The sequence below is a fragment of the Sturnira hondurensis genome, unplaced genomic scaffold (assembly GCF_014824575.4).
Source record: "Sturnira hondurensis isolate 20B ecotype Veracruz unplaced genomic scaffold, ASM1482457v3 Scaffold0009719, whole genome shotgun sequence".
NCBI lineage: Eukaryota > Metazoa > Chordata > Mammalia > Chiroptera > Phyllostomidae > Sturnira > Sturnira hondurensis.
In genome coordinates, this window is record NW_028082350.1 from 13,911,203 (window position 1) to 13,934,083 (window position 22,881).

Consider the following 22,881-nt stretch of genomic DNA (forward strand, 5'->3'; position numbering starts at 1 on the left):
GGGCAGGAACGCTGCAATCAATCATCAGATCCTTTCCCTGCGTTCTGGGCAGCCGTTACCAACTACCTTGTGAGAACTCAAACCTACTCAGTAAACCAGGTCCAGCCCAAGGACACACCAGGGTTGGGACATAGCAAAGAAGTAGGATTACCCGCCCCTCCCCACTAACACCCCCACACCTGTCACTAACGCTTATTTTGACATCTCTTATTTGGACATCAGATGACTTCATTCTCATAAAAAATCCTTCTTCAAGAAAAATAAGCCACTTGCCCAGTTTATGACTAAAAGCTCTCCCCTTTCTTGGTGACACTCTGTGGGCGATGATGACCGAGAATCTTGTCTTCCTAGTTGCCTCTTCCTGTGATCTCACACGGTTGCTGCCAAGGCCTCTGCGTGTTCTCCTGAGGCCCGGGGCCCCAGACCCGGGCTCTTGCTTTCTCTGGCTCCCACGCTGCTGCTCGCAATCACCTGTCTAAACAGGGGATCTCTCGGCCCACATTCGCTCGTTGCTCATGGTCTGTGCCTCTCACCCGTCCGCGGCTTTGGGCCTGGCAGACCCCAGGGAGACTACTCGCGCTGTGCCTGCATTCTGAATGGGGTTTAGCCATAGCAAAATGAGATGTTGCACTACAGACGCTGTTGCAGTCTCCTTTGAGGGGGCTTTCCTTTCATCGCCTTCTGCTCTCAGAATAACAGGCAAAGACACAGAGAAAGAAATAGATGATTGGGGAGGAGGCGTTAGTGACTCGGATGGATTTGTAAGGCCACCTTCCAGCTGAACAAAGTGCTTAAGGAGAATGCTCGGCATTGCGAAACGGCGAGCAGAAAGTGGAGTTTGGTCCTTCTCGGGTCCTCGGGAGGCTTGCCGCCACACAGACCCCGGGCTCGCCAGCAGCGGGCTGCCTGGGGACGCGTTTCATAGCGCTGTTAACCTTTCTTCATGCCGATCAGTACGGGTTTTGAGAACTATCTTTTCCTGTTTTAGTGGATTCAGGCTTACATACAGGACGGTGATCCCTGACTAACTCACCCAGTTTGCTAACCAACTCAAAAGTAGGCAGTGGAAGGCCATTCCCTCCCTCCCCACCCCCACCCCATGCTAACACTACATAAACCCGGAACCTGTATACACAGTGTCAGGAATCCGGATGAGGGATGCTGGTGACAGAAAAGAGAATGGAGAGTGTCCCAGACAGACTTCCGTATCAGAAATCTGGGTGACTCCTTTTTTCTTCCTCTCTTCATCATTTATTTAATATACATCTATCACATCACCTGCCTAGGGCAGGCACAGGGTAAACACTGTTTACTGAGAGGCCAACCTTACTCTGAACATGAGGTGTGTAGGCATTTTTACTGCTTGAGCCCCCCATATACACAGCCGGTAAGTAGATATTTATTCTGCATGTACCCTGTGACAGCGGAATGATTCTCATTTTTTACCAAGTGGTAACCAAGTGGGGACGTCACGAAACTTAAACCATCGACTTGAACCCAACCTTGACCTTCTACTATACTGCCTCGGCCTTCACAATGAAGGGAGCGAAACAAGCGTGGAAGACACATTTACCTCCGAGGGATGACCTCTGTCATGCAGGTGTACATGTCATGTTACGCATGCCCGTGGTGGCGGGTCGCATTTCGTTCAGGGTCTGCTGACCCTCGCCTGGTCCTCAGGAAAGTGAAACGTGGGAGATCCCTAACATAGGAACCAAAAGCAATGTTTCCATATTTTGCAACAGCACACAGGCTCCAAAGCAGCCTCAGCCACTTGCACAAGTTCAGCCCGAATCCCCCCTTGATTAGATGGCTCCGGGGACCAACGTAGAAGGAACGCCCATTCAGGAAGCTCATCCATCGGGATAGGAAGACGGTTCCTCCATCCAAAATTCGGCCCTAGCAACCAGGACAACGTCGCTTTACCCAGGGTTGGTGAGAAGGCCAAACGCATTTCCTACTGTAACCTACAATAGCCGGGTGACCTGCATTTGCCAGGAGAAACACATAAGCCAAAAAGCGCCTTTAAATGACGCTTTAGAGCCAAAATAGAATGAAATTATAAAAAAGAACATTTTGGCAGTATTCGTTTAAAAATGCACCAACTCAACAAGAAAAAGAAGCATACCAATAAATTGTCAAACAATCATTTCACTATGTAACTGTATGTTGTCATTATAGAGCTCCTGACTGAGAAAGGCCTCCCACCCACGCTGTTTCCTTTCTGACAGGTAGAGGAGAACGATAGCCAATGTGTATATTTTTAGAGGTCCCACCAAGGTGGGACCCAGAGGCTAATCACGGAACTGAAAAAAAAACATTTTTTTTTTTGCATTTCTGGGGCCTGGAAAACACAATAAACCCTCACCACTGAAAAGCAGAAGCACCGAGATTCAGAATTTGGCTTTTCCAGGTGTCGTCCCCCCAGGCAGGGACTCCTTGCTCACTCCCCATTCCAAGTTCCCAGTCTGCACTTTTTGACCGGCAGCATTTATTTTCACTTCGGTACGTGGAAAAGAAGGGACCCTGTGTCTGTCCTGTGGGTGGACTGAGGAAGGGCAGCAACGCGTCTGCACAGTAACTGGCTAAGCATTTGCCAGGGCTGGACAAGGGCGCAGCCAATGCCAATGTCCTGACTGTGTGGTTCCTTCAAACAGCCTGTCACAGCTAATTGGGTTCAGCAAAATTGTCAGTGGGTTGACGCAGCTGCTGTGGCTTCGGCTGGTTTTTCCGCACAGCAGGGACTGCCTGGAGCTCTTTCTAAATGGCTGCAGTGGCCACACCTCCAGACCACTCTCCCCCGGGGTACAAAGGGCTGTGATCACAGCCTCCAGGATGGGTTGAACTGACACGCTGTTTCCTTTTCCGGGGGGAAAAACTGAATAATCCGTGTTTGTTGTTTTACTATTTTAAGTAGGAGAATTTGGAGTACTAAGTTGATTTCACAACTTTGTAGAAATGTTTGGACAATAGAACAGTGATTTTCAACCAGCATGCCACAGGCATTTCTAAAACATGCCCTACCTGACTATTCGGTCAGGAACACTGACTTCTTGTCCCTTAGACTGTCAAATTTTTAAAAAACCACAACAGCCAACACAACAACAGCCAGCTGGTACGAACGAACCAAAATTATACCAAATTCTTTTGTCAGATTGGCAAAAAATAGAACATGTTTTTGGGGTGCCAAAGAATTTTAGGAATTAGGTTGTTGTGCCATGAGATGAAAATGGTTGAAAATCACAATGGAAGCATTTATAGGAAGACTATCTTTTTCATAATAAAAGATTTTCCCTTAATATTCATGACTAACAACTGGGCCCTGCCCACATCCTTCCAGCTGACGCTCCCCCCAACCCCACCAGTACGTGACACATGGTCTTTTCAGAGCTTCCCATTTCAAAATCTCCAGGCCCAACACTTGTCCCTGAGGGACCTCACTCAGGACACTCTACCTGGGCCATTTCCAAGTCCACCTGCCATCTTTGAGCTCTCAGACCTCCAGTAGCAGTGCGGGAAACTGGGGCGTAGGGTCCGAGCCGAGACCTCTAGCCAAGCAAACAGGCCCCCAGATGATGGGGAACGATATTCACTCAGCTCCCTCCCTCGGCAGCACCTCTCCTGCTCCCTCTCCCCTACACCCAGCAGGCAGGCCCAGACCCCTCTGTTCTGCTGTGCGAATGAGCCAAACTGCGGCGATATGTGACTGACACCTGGCAGGGTAGCCATCCATCCAATCACGGTGCTAGCTCAGCCTCGAAATCCCCCACCAATGCAATCCTGCCCTTTACTTTGTGGTCTAGAATCATGAGTAAGGGCCCTGCCTGAAACATGCCTTGAACCTTTGGAAAAGCACCCCAAATTAACATCACCCTAGAACATAAGCTCATCATTAGTCAAGAAAATGATATCAGATAAAATCAAAAAAAGAGAAGTTATAATTAATGCTTCCTTTTGGTTATTGTGGCCTTGCTGTCACAGAAAGACATTATTATGCCTTCGAAGAACACTTTTTAGTGTTTATCTGATATGTCCCAGTATCTTTGATTAAAAAACAGTGAGAGATGTCACAGGATGTCACCTGTGTTACTGACAAACAAGTGGTGTATGAAATGGCTGAGCCATCAGAGAAAAGAGAAAAGGAGCAAATACGTTTTGATTTTATTGGGTGCTCAGCTAAAAGACTAAGTAGGGGTTTAACTGGCTGGGAATGGTATGTTTCCAGCTCCTTCCACACCTTATGGACAATCCAAGATTGTTACTTCGTTCTGTTCTCACTGCCACCAGCCTGGTGCACCATTTTCCCTGCAGTCCACTTTTCCAGTCACCTCCTGGTCTCTCGACTCCATCTTCTGTCCTTCTCCTAACTACATGTCCACATGTAGCTTTTTGAAGTCTACATCAAGTCACACCATGTGCTAGGTGTCTTGTCCCCGCTTTCCCTGCCCCAGGACACCTGACTTCTTTTCAATGTTCAGATTGTAGCTGAAATGGTACCACCCTCTCTAACCAGGTTTTCCCTCTTATCCCCTCCCACTGTTCTTTCTTTATTACTTATGTGTGCGCTTTCCAGTCCAGTGTCTGCCTCCCTCCAGAGGCTGTCGGTGCCACGGGGCGGAGAGCAGGTTTGCTCATTCACCAGCGGGCCCCGCAACTCTAGCGCGTCCAGGGATGTCACTCAATCAACGTCTGTCAAACAAATGGGAAGAGGAATTGAATTGAGTGCTGATGGTAGAAAGGAGCTGGCATTCTGAGGTTGAAGCGTTACGATTCGTGTTGGCCACCAGACAACGGCAAAAGTGAAATCATAGTAGAGAAGAAACAGGGGGGAAGTGACGGGCATGGGAAGCCACTGGAGCAGGTGGACACGAATGTCTGGCCCAGGAGCAGGTGTGGTGGTCGCCCTGTGACCTAGGTGTCCTTCCTCTGGTCTGGTTCTGCATGTCTTACATGGGTGACATCAACTGAGACCTCTTATAAGCCAGAGTGACAAGTCCTAGAGAGAATTCATGATCAATTTCCAAAAGCATGCATATTACTACACATTTTTGAGACATTTCACACTGAAAAGATTAGATTCTCTACATTCAAAGGAGGTGTTTTTTCCTACCCCTCGCAGGGCTGTTCTGTGATGAATTTACAACCATCTGGAAACAATTGGAAAGCGGCACAGAGCGCAAGTGCCCACAACCAGGAAATGACACATTGTGCTGACATACAACCCACCCACTCCCTGGGAAATGGAGTTGGGTGTGAGGGACTAGCTAGGGGCTTGAGGTGCCCCTGGGAAGCCATGTAGCTCTGCCTCTGTTACTGACATGGAGTCGACACACCAGAGCAGCAGAATCCCCGGTACATTGAACGTCTCTGGGGAGAAATAAGTGACGGTGTTCGTGGCACATCTGATCTTTGTCACAGGATCTCCAGCCTCATTTCAACACATGAATCCCACAGTGTAAAGGCCAGGTGGATGGCCACAACACACTTGATCCATGTGTTCACAAGTATTTCAGATCACAGCCAAGAACCTGCCGACTTGATTAAATGTCATCTCACACCTCAGGGCCTTGGTCCAGATGCTGGTCAGGAAAGTGAGCCTGCGGTAGTGGTGTTGGGTTGAGCATCTTAGGCCAAGGGAAGGTCCTTGGCCCAGGGAAAGAAAAGCTAATAATAAGGCTGTAGATGGACAATCTTGGCCTTTGTCCTTTTGATATGAAAGGGCAGGTATGAGAGAGAAATGTTGGCTTAGGTCCCAAAAGGTTTAGTAAGCCCCTGAGCACAATGGAACTGGAATTTTAAGTGCAGTATTGTATGAATGGCTCACCTGTAGGAAATTCTAGACATATCCAGCAATGCCTAAATTCTTTACCCCTTTCAGGGGACAATGGCTCAGCGTTCCACTCTGGTGAGTTATGACATGGGTGTGCCAATGCGCAGCGCCCACCCAATACAGTGCATGCCCCAAAGACCTGGAGGGTCTCACCCAGAGAGGTGTGCGAAGAAACACTACAACGAAGTCGTTAAGTGTTGTTAGGCTTTAAGGTCTGAGGTGCTGGCTGCTTGCAGACTTTCAGGGCCAGAGCAGTGATTCGGTTTAAATAAAGAAACTAAGGAGGTATAGGAAAGGGCTTGGGATAGCATGGGGGTAGAGAGTGAGATGATTCTAGCCAAATCAGTCACATTTCTTTTCACCAAGTTCAGATTTGAATCAAGAACTGGAACCAGGAGAGGACATCAAACTTAACAGGAGGGACACTCGCTTGCTAAAATGTCCACTCCCTAAGCCCAGTAAGTTTTCCTTTTTATCAAGACTATTTTAGCTATTATAAATTTTAGCTAGTATAAATTTTAGAGTAAGGTTGTCTATGTGTCCAAAAAAAAGCTTTGCTAGTAGTTTTATAGAAATGATCTTAAACCTACAGATCAATTTAGGGAGAATTGATATCTTTCAGATACTAAAATTTCCCCAATATGTCTCTCTATTTATTTAGGTATTCTTTGATCTTTTTATCAACATTTTATAACTTTCAGTATACAGATGCTGTACATGTTTTGTTTCATTCTGTTTCATAGAATACCTAAGTATGATTTGGAGGGGTTTTCTATGTAGACAATGATGTCATCTGTACGCAGGGACATGTGATGATTGCTCTGAGCCAATGAGAAGATCCCAACAGGAAACGAAAGAATTTGGGACTAGCGAGCACTGTCACAGCCAGGGTTCTGGAAGACAAGGGCTCATTCTCTGGAAACAGAAGGGTAGCATTCAAAGAGAAGTGACTTGCATCTTTGCACACACACACACAAGTCTGTCATTCCCCCAAGTCAAGTACTTTTTCTGTGTGGAGCCAGTAAGTACGTCACATGGTGAAAAGTAGGTTGGCTTTGATTTCCATCATTGGGACTGGCCCCACCCAGAGGGATTTACAGCAGCCTCTAGTTTGTAGATGAGGAAGCCTGGGCCGACTGAAATTCTCCCTCCACCCCACAGGGCCTTTATGACCCCTCCACACACACAGGCATCTTTGACCGTCCATGAGTCCCAGAGCGTCAAAGGCTGTGTCCGTCTGAGGAGGAGACAGATTTACAATTTTGAACTCAGCCAAGGACTAAGGCTGTCCCTCGAGTCACGTCGAAAACAGAAACAAGGCGCCTGACATTTAGTCTGACATAGTAACCACCAGACCACATTTCCCCTTTTCATTCCCACGGTCCCTCACGTAACTACAGTGACGCTTCACTGCGTGCCTGACACGTGGCAGGGATTAAAGAGCAGAATGTGAAATGCTCTGCCTGAGAAGGCGATTGCTTAGACAAACTGTCTCACTTGGACTGGAAGGTGATCTTATGCCCGTTGGATCCAGGTTTGTACATCAGGAAGGCTTCAGAGCTGGATCCAGAGCTGAGGGCAGGGTCCCACCAGTCCCTGGGAAAGCACTGGGAGCAGGATGTGGAAATGTCTCAGGACTCCCTCTGATTCTCGCCTCTTCTCCCCAAGGTTTTACTGCTTTGCTTCCGATTCATCCTCCCATTCTCTTTCTCCCTCTCTCTCTCCCCCTCTCTTTCTTGTTCTTGTTCTTCTTCTCTGAAAAACATGTGATGAGAACCGCGGCCCTAGAAATGTACCCATTACAGTCCAATTACTCTCACATAACGATGCCGAGTGGCCCCGTTTCATTAGACGTCTACCCTGAGGCCAAAACCAGAGGCCGGGGGAGTGCAAACTTACTCCACAACAAGACTCCGAAGAACTATTAAAGAGTAAGCTGTCGGAAAATTCAGTAAGTTCTGCGCAGAACAAAGAGTTGGACCCTCCTACTTTTCTCTGTTATAAACTTGGAGTTCAAAATCATTTCTCTCTTAAGTCCGCGTGTTTATGAGGCATCGAGTTTGAGTTTTACCCCGTTGTCAAATCCTTCACACCTCGGCTCACAACCCAGCACACGGGTCACAGTTTTATTTCTACAGTAGAATTGCAATGGAGAGGATATTAGGATATAATTGCAATATTAGGATTTGAAGCAGCTTGGCTGAAGAAAGTACAGACAAATGCAGGAACCTGCTAGCGCTCTAGCACCCAAGGAGGGTTCAATGCTAATTGACCATAACCATAAGCCAGGGCTGGGAGTCCATTTGCAGGACGATGTGACCTAAAATAAATCATTTAACCTCTCTGGTTGTTCATTTCTTTCTTTATAAAGTGGGAAAATAACATCCACCTAGTTTGTCTTCTAGGATTTTCAAATGTGTCCGTTTATGTTTTAAAAATGCTTTCTACGCCATAGAGCACTCCAGAAATATAAGATCCTACAATCATGCTTGTCTTGGGATTTGTGTTCCTGAAAATCAAAATGATAACCCCATAAAGACTCTTGTGTTTATTTGACATAAGGGGAAAATATTGTCATCCTATAAAGGAGGCAAAAATGAGGACTAAATACACGTGTTTGCAAAATCACACGTAAATAGACATGGAACAAAACCTGTTGGCTGGAATCTGATCCCAAAGAAACCAGTCCGGAAACCCTCACCCAGGTCGTAACCCTAGTCACACGAGCAAAGACGGGTGTTTCTGAGCGTAGAAAAGTCCCAGGGAACAGTATCTAGGCCAACGCCTCTTCCTGCGCGATAGGAACAGAGGGATGAAAAGTATCTCCTGAGTCTCGCTGCCGACCTCCTCCTCCTCTCCCCCAACAAAAAGAAAGCACCACTAGCCATAGTTTGGAGCCTTCTTCCCTGCGTGGCAGACGGCAGCTTCTGGCATGTAACCGCATGCTCCAAAGTCAAACCCCTCTCGTTGGGGTGTTCACCTCTCCCCCAGTCGGTGCAGAGAGTCCCAGGTGGCGCAGAACAACGATGCCCTTCCCTAAGGCCAACTTCTGACGAAGTGGGGAATTTGGTTTCCAAATGGAAAACTCCCTATTACATAAGAGAGGGTTTTTTTTGTCCATGTTCTCTTTTAACAGACAAGCAGAATGATACAACAGTTTTACAAATGCCCATCCCCTGCCTACACACACAAAAAAACTCCTAGCACAACTGAAAAATGAAAGTAGCCTCAGCTCCCCGCCTGGGACAGCATGGCTGAAAGTCAACAAGGATTTTCCTGTGGATTCGGTTCCACTATTTGTCCTCAACCAGGGTGAGCGGTCCTTGTTTGTTTTTCTTCTCTCTAATAACCAAAATAGCTCTGAGAAGGTCTGAATCTGGGGAAGCAAAAGCCATTTCATGGCACGGTTTCATTAAAAGCATTTGCTATTTGTTTGTTAGGGTCCATCTTACAATGAAAATGCCCGAAGAATCAGCCTGTACCCATTTATCTTCAATACAGATATTCTAGATTTAGTCTCCTGTGCTGGTTCAATTGGAACTTTATTGAGAAACACAGGTGTCCAATGAGAAGGGATTGCGAGTCTAGATAAATCATCCAAATGACAGATGGCTTTTTCCTGCGAAGATCGTAAGTAATTTGTATGCCATTTGTTTCCCAAGGACAGGGTTTTAGGTATTAGACTGAAATCTAAAGTAAGGTACATTGATTTACAGGAAATTGGTTCTTTACACACAAATTCATCATTTACAAATGCCGTTTCGGGTGGCCAGGGGAAAGGAAGGCTTACGTCTGTGAGCCAACCATGCCACTGACCGTGTCAGCGCCTGTTTATAAACAGTTCTTCCCAATTCGAGGATCCAATGTTCACACAAATATTTGTTTTAAATCATTCCAAATAAGCGGCATAAAGTTCAGTTTTAGGGCTCACTTCCAGGGAAAGCTGAATCCATTTATATTTCATAGAAAAAGAGAAGGACTGGGGTGGGCAGTTCAGGAATAAAGGGAATACCAGCTAAAAGGTCAGCACCATTTTCCTAGGAAATGATATTGGTTGTTTCTTTCTCATACTAATAAAAAAAATTATGTGTCCCCTTCTCTTTTAATATGAATTTTGAAAGATCTCCCAGAATTTTCCATTTGCCACTCGGAGCTTACAAACAGCCCCTTTTATTGACTAGTATACGAATTTGCAGACCTTAACATGTCCATAGGTCATGGAGATACAAGCCTTTGGTGAAAGGTACTAAGATCTGTCCAAAAACTGTTTGTTCAGGCCCCATTGCTTGAGATCTCGACTTAAGAGGGGTTCACCCCTGAGGACCAAAAAAACGGGAGTGCCCCCAGTTGTTGAGACAGGGCTGCCTCCCCCTCCCTCTCTGCCTGCCCCCGCTTTTTTCTTCCATCTGAGATAAGATGCAACAAGCCAAAAGCTTTCCCATCTCTAACTCATCTATTCTAAAGATTTATTGTAAGGAAAATTTTCTTTCGTTTGGAAGAGGGTTCAAAGAAAAAAGTGGGTTGAGGACCCACAGAGGTGGGAGAACTTGCCCATCTCCCCAGGACGTGTCTACCTGCTGTGGCTGCCTAGGACTGTGATGACCTTGGTGCAGAAAATGCAGAGGGACAGGAAGTACGTGGAGTGGGAGGGGGGGCCGGTGCGGGGCGGGGTGCTATTTTACTTTCCGCTACACCTTTCCTCTGGAGTTGCAAAGAAAAATATTCAATATCCAATACATGTGTAGCTCAAACAAGCCGTAAGCCTGCAAGGTTCTGAAATGTCCTGGGAGATGATGAGGGAGGCATTTCCTGCCACACAGCAAGGCTGCTAAAGACGCGGGTGCCACCTGCCTCCCTTGGCAATCTCGTCATACACTGACATGACAAGGACGAGCATGTCAGTCTCCAGCCTTGGTTCTGAAGGCTTATTTTTCACTCAGATTGCCTGGAAGGCAAGGCTTGGTCTGGGTTGGTTTCCAAATCAGTAACTTACTATGCTTTGCCCCCCTGGGCCATACCGCATCACTGGGAAGCTGCCGCCCACTATCAAGGCGGTCTCCTACTCTGGGCGGTTCTGTCATTTATAAACCGACTGCCACTCAACCTTGGAGGCTCTGGACGCATGCCTGGCATCGATCTACAGGGGTATTTCCAGGCACCCTCCTCACGGCATCTCACCCTTGAAGCATATCCTGCCCCTAGGGCTCTTCTTTCCCAGGTTACATTTTTCTTTCTTTTTCTTATTTTCTTCCTTTCTTAGGGACAGGACACTAGAGGTCTGGGGTTTTGCGTTCTTTCATTTTAAGCATCATGGACTTTAATTCTCCACCTAACTGACCGTAACTGCGGCCCACAATCCTCCAATGGCTCCATTTGTCCCCACCAAACCTTTTTATACACAATGCTACAGGGGCACCCTAGGAGGTAAATGAGTTTCTATTTCTTTCATTTCACAGACGGGGAGTCTGAAAGTGGAGAGCACCAATGAGAGGTAAGTAGCCACTCAAACTCCCGGCCCTTGCCTTTAGCTGCTTTCCACGCAGGGGGTGGAAAAGTCAGCTCCCTTCGTTCTGCATTCCAAATTCTCCGTGGAGCCCCCAGGACTGGCAGTGCAGGGCGTGGCCCAGAATGTCTGGTGGTATTCTCGATGGGAACCTTCCCTTTGTAGACCAAATTCTTCCACCTTTCTCAGCGGAAGATGCTGTATTCCAAAGCCCTGGGCAGCCTCTCCTTCAATGCATGCTATCGTGCTGGAGACCCATTTGGACTTGGATAAAACTGTGTTGTAACTGGTCTGGGTGGTCACTGCTTCATGATCCCTGACCTCCTTCCTTTTGGCCCAGATCCTCAAGGGCCCAGAAACAACACGGTCCCTCGGGAATGCTACTGTTTTATTTAACCTTCCTGCCAATCGAACACATAAAAATGCATTTCAGGTCATGCTAGGAAATTCTAATTGCAATGATTAGCCGAGGCTCATCAACAGCTATGAGAACCTGCTACAATTTTCCTCAGAAATTAATGCACTTAACCATGACATGCTGATTAAGATAATGAGCTGTGTGGACCCTGAGAAATAAGATACATACTAAGAGGGGCTCTTAGTGGGTAACAGGGCTCACATTTAAAAAAACAGAGCCTAGCAACCATTTCTACACAGCGAATTCTCATGCAAACTGTGCTTCAGGGAGAAGCCTGCACTGAACTGCCTTCCTGCACTGTGTCCCTGCCATCTGAGCCAGCCTTTATAGCAGAGTCCCCGGAGTGCTATTCCAACCAATAGGACTGAGGCTTTCCCCATCCAACCAGAGTTGCCCAGCTATATCCCTATCAGCCTCTTCACCAACCCATCAGAGCAGCTCCATTCTCATCATGTGCTTTTTGAACCAATCAAATTGTGAGGCTTTGGAGTCCTCGTTTGCATGAAGATGGGCCAATCAGATACCAGGGGAGGGGACTTCTGCCTAAAACAGCCCCCTTTGGCTCTGACAGTGGACTTTCCCTCCCACCAAAGACTGAAGACTGCATTTCCTGTCTGGGGACAGTTCCCAGAGCTAACAGGCACAGGGCGGGGAGGCCCCCAGCAGGTGGGGCAGAGCAGAATGGAGCTGTCGACCCTGAGCGACACCTCACCGCTGGGCCTCCTCACAGCCACACTGTGTCACCACAGAGCTGTTTGCATGGAGCACAAAGTCTCCATCTTCCCCACACCCCAACTAGGTATGCCTGTCGGCGTTGAATCAGTGCCAATGACCTCAGGTGACAGTGTTAAGATGAAAATTAAGGGGTAAGAGAACAGGTGCATTTTCCCCTCTCCCACTATGAAACCAAAGAAAAACAAACTGAAAAAGAAAATGGGGAGAGAGCTAGGAACTAACATTTATTTTCCAGCACATTCTTTGCTTCATTTTTCCCGCCTAAATCTGATTACTTCCACTGCCGTGCGAGGCTCGGGCAAGTTCCACCAGCTGCGGCTTTCAGGCCGGAGAAGAATGCCTTTGGAAGATTGTAACTTGAACTTGTCTTTGGCTACGTGGCTCTTAAAGCTGCAGTGCCGATGGCTTTTCTCCAAACCCGTTTCCTTTTACCTCTTCTCTTCCAAAGGATCGACTTAAATATTAGGTTTTGTTTGGTGCTAATGCTCTGTAATTGGTATCTGAGCTTTACCTGTTGGCATGCAGACACCGCCCCTGGTGCTCTTTTGTTATTTGCCCCCCTGGAATCTCAGAGGCATTCGGGCCACCTGGCCAAGCCGCCCCCCTCAAGGCCACTTCTTCACCCAGGAAGTCCAGGGTATGGGAACACGTTCCCGCGGCTCTGCGTTTCAGCCCAGTCCACACGCTCCTTCTCCCAGAGGTGGGTGCAGCTTGGGTGACAGACAAAGACCACCTTAGACATATTGCTCTCTGCAGTGACAGCCACCTCTTAGAACAACATAAACGGCATGTGGCCAGAGGGTGAGGGGTGTGGGAGTGGGTGAGTGTGTGTTGATAAGACGGATACCAATGAGGAAGAAATTATTTCTGGTAATATCTCACAGAAGTCCGCTGGCCGTTTCGGATCGCTCGCTTTCCAGACACGTGGAACAAAGAGATGACGATCCCCACCTCGTCTCACTTGGCTCTGCAGCTCACACGGAACTTCATGGTGTTTGGGCAGCACACCACTCACCCAAGAGAAGCTGTACTGCACATACAACTCAACAGCTATATGTATAAAATCAACTCACCAACAGGTTGAAACTAATTTAAAATGTGGCATAAATTAACTTCACACAAGAAATACTGTTTCCCAAATGTCATTTGAAATACATATATAGTAAAACATATACAAATGTGTATATATACTGCACACACAATACATGCACATATGTATGTTTTATATATAGTAAAATGAATTAATATTCATGTGACTATTTCTCCCTTTCTCCCCAGTGATCTAACCCCTTTACTCCACTCCTAATGACAGCCAGGACTCGAGCACATCTGCTTATCCCTCGAGCCTCATTTCTACGACCAAAAGCGCCTTCCGGCTCGTGTGGCAGGGCTGAATGGCAGGCAGCTCCGTGTTGCGAGACGTCTCCACGGAGATACACAACTCCATCCCTTCTGAGATCTGCAACAGTTCACCGTCTCTGAACCGAACGGTTCACGGGACAATGGATGATGCGTCGTATTTAATGGCGCATTTTTCTTCCTTAATGGTACAAGAACAATGGTGCTTCTTAGAACTGAGGCTCTCTATAAATTTAATAAAGTGCAGTTTGGGTCAAAGTGTCCTGCAGGTTAACGGCGTTCCTCAAAAGCCCCGTGTTTCCTTGTTACCACCAGCTGGGCCGTGGGATGAATCGCCGGGCCCATTCTGAACAAGCCGAGCCTCGCTGAGTTACAAAGCACCCAGCGGGACCAGAAAGGGGCACGAGATAACCAGAAGGAAAAAAATGTCTTTTGAAAACTACTATTCCTTAAAGAGTCCTTACCTCAGTTTAATGATTGCTATTACTGTCCTGAAATTCTTCAGTGTTTTAACGAGGGGTCCTGCATGTTCATTGCAGACCAGCCTAGAAAAGTCCTGTGGCTCGTCTTGATGCGAAATGCATGTGGTTAAAATATTAAAGGATATTCAGTTCTTCTTCCACTCACCACTGGTCCCAAGACACTCACTTTCTCCAGAGGAGCTCTGTGCTCTGTGAGAACTGGAATCGGAGCATTTCAAGCACACGGTGCTCTGTTTCCTGAGTCTGTGTCGGGTCAAGTTCATGTGGGAGAGCAGTTACATACTGACCTCAGGATTTTGAAGGTTACAAAGGGATAAAATACTTCAAAATGTTTATCTTTTTAAAAGAAAAGTCCTTAAGGAAAGTGCACTCACCGTGTTACAATCAGAGGGAGAAACCCCCTGGAACTTCAAGAGAACATTTCATACGTTCATGTTATATTAACATAGATCACAAAGTTTTTAAAGGTTTCATGCAAAATAGTTACTCTGAGAATCTACTCTGGTTGTATTTTTATCTCCAGCCAAGATCCATTGGAGACAAATAAGGTCCAAGCACTTGGAGATTTTTCCCTCCTAAAACCAAAGTATGTAAGAGAATTCAAGTCCCACCTTTGAAATGTGTCACCTAGAAACAAATTCAATCCAGGAACAACCTGTGAACATCGGCCTATGAAATACATACCCAAAACTCAGAATTTCTTGGGGATTTGAGTGAGGATATTGATGGGACAAAATGAACAGACTTGCTTTGGGTTTACAAAATCTTCATGAACATATACAGATTTTGCCCAACTAGAAGATTAAGTCTTTTCTCTTTCAAGCATGTTTCAAAATGTAGTATTTCTAAGGGGTTCACATGTGTGAAAAGCATATAGGAAGCAAAAACATACACAAAGACTTCTGGAAAGATCCTTATTGCTACTCGTACAACCAAGATTCAACTAGTGGATGAGACAAAGGGAACAACATCAAAAGGGGAGGTGACAGGTGAAATTACAAAGATGGTGCAGAGGACACTGAGAATCCCCAAATCCAGTCACTTCTTTCTCTCACTGACCACGGGAAACACACACACTGTTGACAACAACCAGTGAGTATTGCTTATTACTATTGACTTGGGGGCCCAACCCGCAATACAAGACTGGAAGGAACTAGGCCGCGTCATTCCTCTTGAAGATTTCCAAACCCAGGTTCACTCGTGCCTAGCTCATCTCAAAAAACCTAGACGTCATCTGTATAATATTAAGAGTTTAAATCAAGAGTGTCAGTAAATTTGCATGAACAGTACAAAAGGCGAAGGGGTAAGGTGGAAGATACAGAGGAACTCATACCCAGGGTTTGGGGTCCCAGTTCTGCTGTCATTTTACATCAGTTCTTTGGATTGTTCCTCTCTCCCAGTAACTGGGAAACTGTGTTTCCCTCCAGAGCCGTATTCCTCATGGGGGGGGGCCCTCCCGGGGGGTCCCCCCGTCTCCGACGCTGCAGAGGTCTGCTCCAGCAGCCCAGCGCCCAGGCCCACATCCAAGCCCTGGCATGCGTTCTCACCCGGGACAAATAGAAGGAAGTCGTGGTCCCTCTCCTCCAAAATGCCCAATTTTTCTCCTCTATCCAGCCATCTCCCCCAAATGCATGATCACATCCTCACCCTTACAGAGGCAGTGGCTACCTCCCTTCCTTTTACTTTTCATAGAGGTTCTGGAAACATCGGGGTAAGAGGGGAGAAGGGCAAGGGAAAATCATGGCAGTAAGAATCTTGTGATCATCTCCAAAGGGATTCACTAAAAAAAATTAGTTGTCTTCCTAAGGTGGTCACTACTATGAAAAAAAATAAATACCGAAAACGTGTAAGACATGTCAGGGACCATAGAACGGCAAAGCTGTAACACTCCCATTTTTAAGGCACGAGGGAAAAATTTTAGGAGCCAATAATATAGAAATATTTGTCTTGATGATAAGTTCCTCCAAAAACATTCCCTATCAGTGGCTCTCTGCCAGGAGCAATTGTGCTCGGCACACTCACCCTGGTGGATATTTGGCAATGTCTGCAGACAGTTCTGATTGTCACAGCTGGGGGTTTCTACTGACACCTAGTGGGGAGAGGCCAGGGATGCTGCTCAAAATTGTATCACCCACAGGCGAGCCCCTCCACGGCTGAACACAGTGCCGACGGTGGTGGTCAAGGATCATTCTGATCGAAAAACAACAGCTGACGTTTGCTGAGTGTCTGACGAGCATCAGGAACCAGGCTAAGTTCTTCACATTGCTTTTCTCATTTAGTGCTCACAACAGGTTTTACGAGAAAACTTGTATTGCTCCCATTACATAGCGTTGTCCCACCTTATCTATGGGGGATGCATTCTAAGGTCCCCCCAAAAGACGCCTGAAACCACGGATAGAGGGGAACCATATATGTAGGATAGGTATCATCTCTGTCACACAAACATCCACCAGCTGACATTCAACAAGCAGCCTGAGATGTTGGAAGAACATGAACATCCCTCCTGGGGCCTTAGGCCGTGGTTCAAATGTTCTCTGCTGGTCAACTTTCATTTCACAACATCAGCATTTCCACTGTAATGGGAAAGACGTACCCAGTCCCGCTTTGGGGGACTCTGATCCAACTCCCCTGGAAGCCCCAAAGTCATCAGCCACTGGCGGTCAGGGGGTGGGACCATTGGGGGGGGATGACGTGAGCCTCAGGTGTGGCAGCAAAGGGAAAATGCTCTCCACTCTGGCCTGGGCAGGGTCCCCAGACACTTATCTTCTCCAGGAACCACAAGCCCAGCACATGCCCCTTGGCGGGGACCCCTGAGCGGAGGGGGTGCCAAGGAAGAAACGAAGGCAAAAGAGGACTTCTGGGTGGGAGCCGGAAACCGCTGGCCTTGAAAGTCCATTCTATAACAGCCTGTGGGCCAGATACGCTAAGCCTTCAAGTGACCAGGAAAGAAGTCCCCAACCTCCCCAAGAGATGACAATGCCTGTCTGAGAGAGTCACTCAGAAGGACAGAATTCCACGTGGACACACAGTCCCTGTGACTCGTGCTGGTCACATGGTTCTTCACATACATCTTCCCTTTATGCACGAAACCCATTTTAAGAGGAGTTTTTTGGGGGGGTAGTATACACCAGGGCAGACTATGTACTGGGTCCTCTGTCCCCAAAGCCTTGAGGAGGGAGGAGGAGGAGGGTGTGGATTCCTGGGACGAAGTGAATACCCAAGGCGGATGGGGGACAAACTGAGTCCGTCACCAGAGCTGCTATGGGGAGAAAGGGAGGGGCTGGGGGGACCCTGAGAAGGGCCTGGTGTGGCAGGGCGTCCCTGGGGAAATCTGGAACTGTGGGCCCCATACCTACGTCTTCATTTACGCTTTACCCTGCACTTCCTTCCGCTGCCTTAACCGCGTAGCCTCGCTGCGCTTGTCCGAGGAGGTGAGGGAGGAAGGCCCAGGGGCCCTCCAACTGACCTACTGGTCCAGCGGCTGACGGCCCTGTGAACGAGGCTTCCGCAGTCAGGAAGGTCAAAGAGTGGCCTTGTGTCATTGTTGTCGTTATTTATAGATTTCCTCCATCAGTGTTTTCTTCTCTCTTCACAAGAAAAAGAAATAAAGGCCGGTCTCATTCCTTCCCACGCAAAGCCTCTGTAACACAACAGAATTGGCATTTTCACCAAGGAGCTCTCTCTAGGATGTTCAGCTCCTGTGGAAAAAAACCCACTGAAGGTGAAGCACAGGAGGGCTGGGGTGTATCCAACTGCTCCGGGCTCCCGTGATCTGTGCTGACGTGTGGCCTCGCGAATGAATGTGCCGGCCTTGTGCATCGTCTTCATCTCACCACGGAGGCTGCGTCGAGTCATTTGCTCTCCTCTGCAGATTGTCTTTTCTATTTTCACATATGAATTTGTCCCCCTGGAAAATATCAAGGTCAATTGCAAAATGTGGTGGGTTTACCCGAAGGTGATGCTGCTCATGCGTGCACCCGAATGGAGATCGGGGTATGAAATATTTATTTAAGAACTGAAAACACTTAGATGGGAACACGTAGAAAAGCACCAAGTAAACAAAACAAAAAAAGTGAAATGAAATCTGAAATATGTTTTCTTTACATTCAGTGTCACGCTGTGCGAGGCAGAATGGTTTCGTCTCAGCAAAGACTGACTTGCAGTTAATAATAACAGTTTAGAATGAAAATTTGAAGGTAATACATAATAGCTAACAAATTAGGCTTTCAAACAAATAGAGGTTTTTATTTACTCGATGTTTTTCTCTTCTAGAGACGTACATTTTCTCTTTGAAGAATAGAAATAGCAAATCCAATTCCAAACCTATTTTGCAATGCAACAGAAAATCAGGAAAACCTTAAACTTTGGACAATTTGGTAATCCCTTTTTTTTATATTGTCAAGGTTTAGCTCTGGAGTTCCAACAGCTTCCTGGGAACGGCAAGGGGTAGAGGCTCAAACTCACTCAGTAAGCGAGGGGTAAAAACATCAGCAAACGGCATTCACCAACTGTCTTATTAATGTTGCAAACACACGCATGTGGGAGCAATCTTCAAATCAGCAGTCAGATCCAATAAACCCTGAAAGCCAGAGACCACACGTAGGGGCTGAGGTACATGATAACAAAGACCTAATGACCCAACCAGAAAGCTTTGACTTGGATGCCAGGGGCACATGGAGAAATGCCTTGAATACTCTGAGGAAAACTGAGCTGCAAGTTAGCTAAGGGTGAAATAGAGACACATTGGAACATGCAAGGACTTGGAGGGTTTCATTCCAATGCATCCTTTTGTAAATAATATTATCCACCAAACAAGGGAGTAACTCAAGAAATAGATCCAGGAAGCAGAGGCACTGGCAGTTGAGCTGGAAAGAGAAACCCTTGGGTGACACCGGGTCTCTGGGGACAGGGGACCCAGGGGGAAGGTCTCACAGGGAAAAAGGGAAATGGGTGGGTCACATGACTGAAACTATTTTTTTCAGATCTGACTCCTTCTGGGGACATTTTGATTTTTTGTTGGAAGTATATGTAGCGTAAAGGTACCACTTTAATCATTCTAAGTGTACAGTTCTGTGTATTAAGAACATCATATTGCTGTGTCGTCATCAATGACCACACCTCTCCAAAACTTCTTCAGCCGAAAGACAGAGACAGAAGCATCAAGTGGTCGCCTCTCGTATGTGCTCCAATGGGGGATCAAACCCAGAGATCGAACCTCAGATGGGGTTTGAGCCCCATGCAAATGACTTAAATTTGTATCTCTGAAATTGAATATTGTTTAAAAGTTGAGCAGGTGATTCTATAAAGCAGCCAGGATAGAAAATCACTGGGGTAAAAAGGCAGGCGAGAAAGAACAGAAGCCCAAAGTAGAAGTGTATGCAGAAGGCGGGGCGGGCTGGCCCGGACTGGCTGTACCATGTTATACAATGTGCTTGTCTTCTCCCACCCGCAGTGTCTTTCCATCGGACATTTACCCTCCACAGTTGGGGTAGCAATGGCTCCATCTTAACAGAGTTGTCCCGAAGATTAAACAAGGTGAAGCATGGAAATCATAGCTCCTGGAACTTGGCAAACGATCATGACATGTGAGCGTAACAAGGACACCGAAGAGACTTACAGCATAAGATGTGAAGTAAGCAAGTCTGCCGGGGGGGGGGGGGGACGGGGGGCGGGGTGGAAGCATTTCATACGAACACTGGGGGAAGACAAAATCAACTCGGCGGCCCTCATACCTGGCACTGCTTCCCCAACACAGTTCAAGGGTATGATTCAATAGGGTGTCTTTGTTTGTGCATTTGTCTCTTTAATCCTTGATGGAGAAAAGGACCCACACCAGGAGATCTGGCTAGCCCCAAAGGGTTTTTGGCTACTGCGGACGGCTTCCGAAAGGCTTTGTTGGTCCGAACGCTAGAGCTTTCAGGTCCTGAAAGAGGCTCCGCTGAATTCGTGACCCGCCAGGCTGGCCGTCCGGCATAAACAGCCCCATCTACTGCCTGTATGCAAACATGGCCTTGGTGCTATAGGAAGTATGAATCAGAGGGTTCTATTGGTAAATAAACTATCTGGTGAAGAGGCAACACCACCACAGAGTTACTTTGCCTGTCAAGTTCAAGAAACAAGAAGAATAGATAGAAATCAGCATCAGGTAATACTGTGGATATGTGGCAATTACCTGGTTACTTGGGGCAGTGTGGAAAAATCAAGGACTCTTTCACACTGTCTATTCTCACTGATTAACATATTCAAACAATCGACATATCTCTACATTGTGTTGGGTAGACGAGGAATCACAATATGGTTAAAAATGTTATAGCGTAACAAAAACGGTACAGTACAGACTGACAACCAGAACAAATACTAATCCAATCGGATCCAACGTCACCTGTAAATATTGAAAATATACCTGTGTGCACGCGCTGACTATCAGCTCCTTATTTCCTTTTTCCCACCACTCCTACATGAAAATTGACTCTGGGATGTTTTATCTAACATTTCAAGCATCCCAGATGGCTTTCTGCTCTCCTCATTTAACCACTTTACAACAACAAAAATGTCTCTCTTTCTGGATTTTGCAGAGATAGCTGAGAGAGGAAGAAAAGACTTTTAAACTGTTAATGTTAATCATGCTCTAGGCCCTTTCAAAATCAGTCATTTAAAATACAACTGGAGTCACAGGAAACCAGCAGCGTGGAACAACAAGGAGAAGTAGAAAGGCGAGCTCCATCTCGGACCAACCAGGAGACGTATGTAATCACGCGCAGAGCTGGCAAACACAGTAAAAGTCAAGGCAGGTGGGAATGTTCACCGGTGCAGACCTCAGCGCATCAGCACAGCACAGTTGCGTGAGGTCGGCCCCTTACGGGGACAGAACCCCCGATCTCTTGTCTGAAGAAAGAGGTACAGGCCCTCTCCATAGCTCCAGCAAGCATGGAGGGTAAGACTGAACGAGCAGTGGCAGACAAGCCGCTTTGCAGAGAACCGTCCGCCCATCAAACTAGGAGGTACAGTACTGAATTCAGCTGCCTAGACATGAAGTTTCAGTGGCTCACTTACACGCCCAGTCCTGAATATGAACAGAAATTCCCACCAGCCTAAAGCATGGCATCGATTCTTTTCCACGTACCTCTGTACAAATAGCTGCTCCAGAAAGAATTTAACTCCTTTGAAGACACCACGAAAGAGAGAAAAGGGGGTAAACAGAAATTTAAAATGTATGGAAAGACCTTACACCAGGAAAAAAGTATACAGCCCACGGAAGCATGAATACTAGATTCGTGCCTCATGAAGAGTAGAAAGAACAATGGGAAAATATTACAAAGGCCAGAAATACTAATAAATAGAGAAACCACAATAAGTAATGTTATTTAGACTTTATTTCATGTAGCCAGTCCTCCATATATGACAGGATCCAGACCAGCAGATTCAGCCAAGGATCAAAAATATATTTTTGAAGTTACGCGGTTGCTGATAGGGACTATGTCGTTTGATCTAGCGTGGTTATGTCTGTGTTGAACATGTCCAGACTTCTCTTGTCATTGTCCCCTAAACAATACAGTGTAAGAACTATTTACATTGTACCTGGGGCTGTGAGTAATCTAGAGACAATTCAAAGTACATGGGAGGATGTGCCCAGTTTCCATGCAAATACCGCAGCATGTTCTATGACAGACTTGAGCATCGTGGGTTTGGTATCCACGGGGACGTGGAACCAGTCTCCTGAGGGTATCAAGCAGGGACTGAATCAGGCAATTCTGTGAGCCTTGAACAATGTTTGCTTTTCATTACGTGATCAGTAATAGTGTGGAATCGTTGCTATCTTCATTCTCACTTATGAGATGAGAAAGTTGGGGCAAAAAGAATAAAAAACCTGTTCCCACGTGACCCATTAGTCAGGAGGCGGCGCTAAGTCTCCCACCCAGACCAACTGCGGAGTCCTCACGCTCAAACACAGTGCTCGCTGGCTGAACACGCGGGAGAACCGAGCGTGTGATGAAAGCGTATTTTGAATCACTGGGGGAAAGGGCAGATTATTCAACACATCCTATCTGGTTAAAAAAATAAGGTTGGCTCTCTGCCCCAGATCTATTAAATAATGCCAATCAATCATCAATAAATTAATATTTAAATGACCAAACTCTAAAGAATAAATGTGTCATAGGCGCATTATTTGTAATAACAAAATCAAAGTATCCATTCAATGAGAACTGGGCTGTAAGCCGGAGTGAATCCCTGTTATGGGATATGATACAGTCATTTAAGATATCGGGCATTAGGATACCCTCAGGAATGGAGTATTACACACCTCTGAGCACAGAAAGAAATGAATGGAACACGCTAAATACCGTGCTATGGCGTCTGTTCAGCCTACGCGTGGGCAGTCTGAGCGCAGATGCACGGATTCCCTCTGACACACGCACAGGAACAGGGGCGGCCCCTGGGGAAGTGAACTGGGATGGCTGAGGTCCAGGGTGAGAAGGAGACTCAGCTGTCACTCTGTGTGCTCTTGGACCTCTGGGATCTGCTGCGGGACACATGTTATTACCTCTTCACAAAT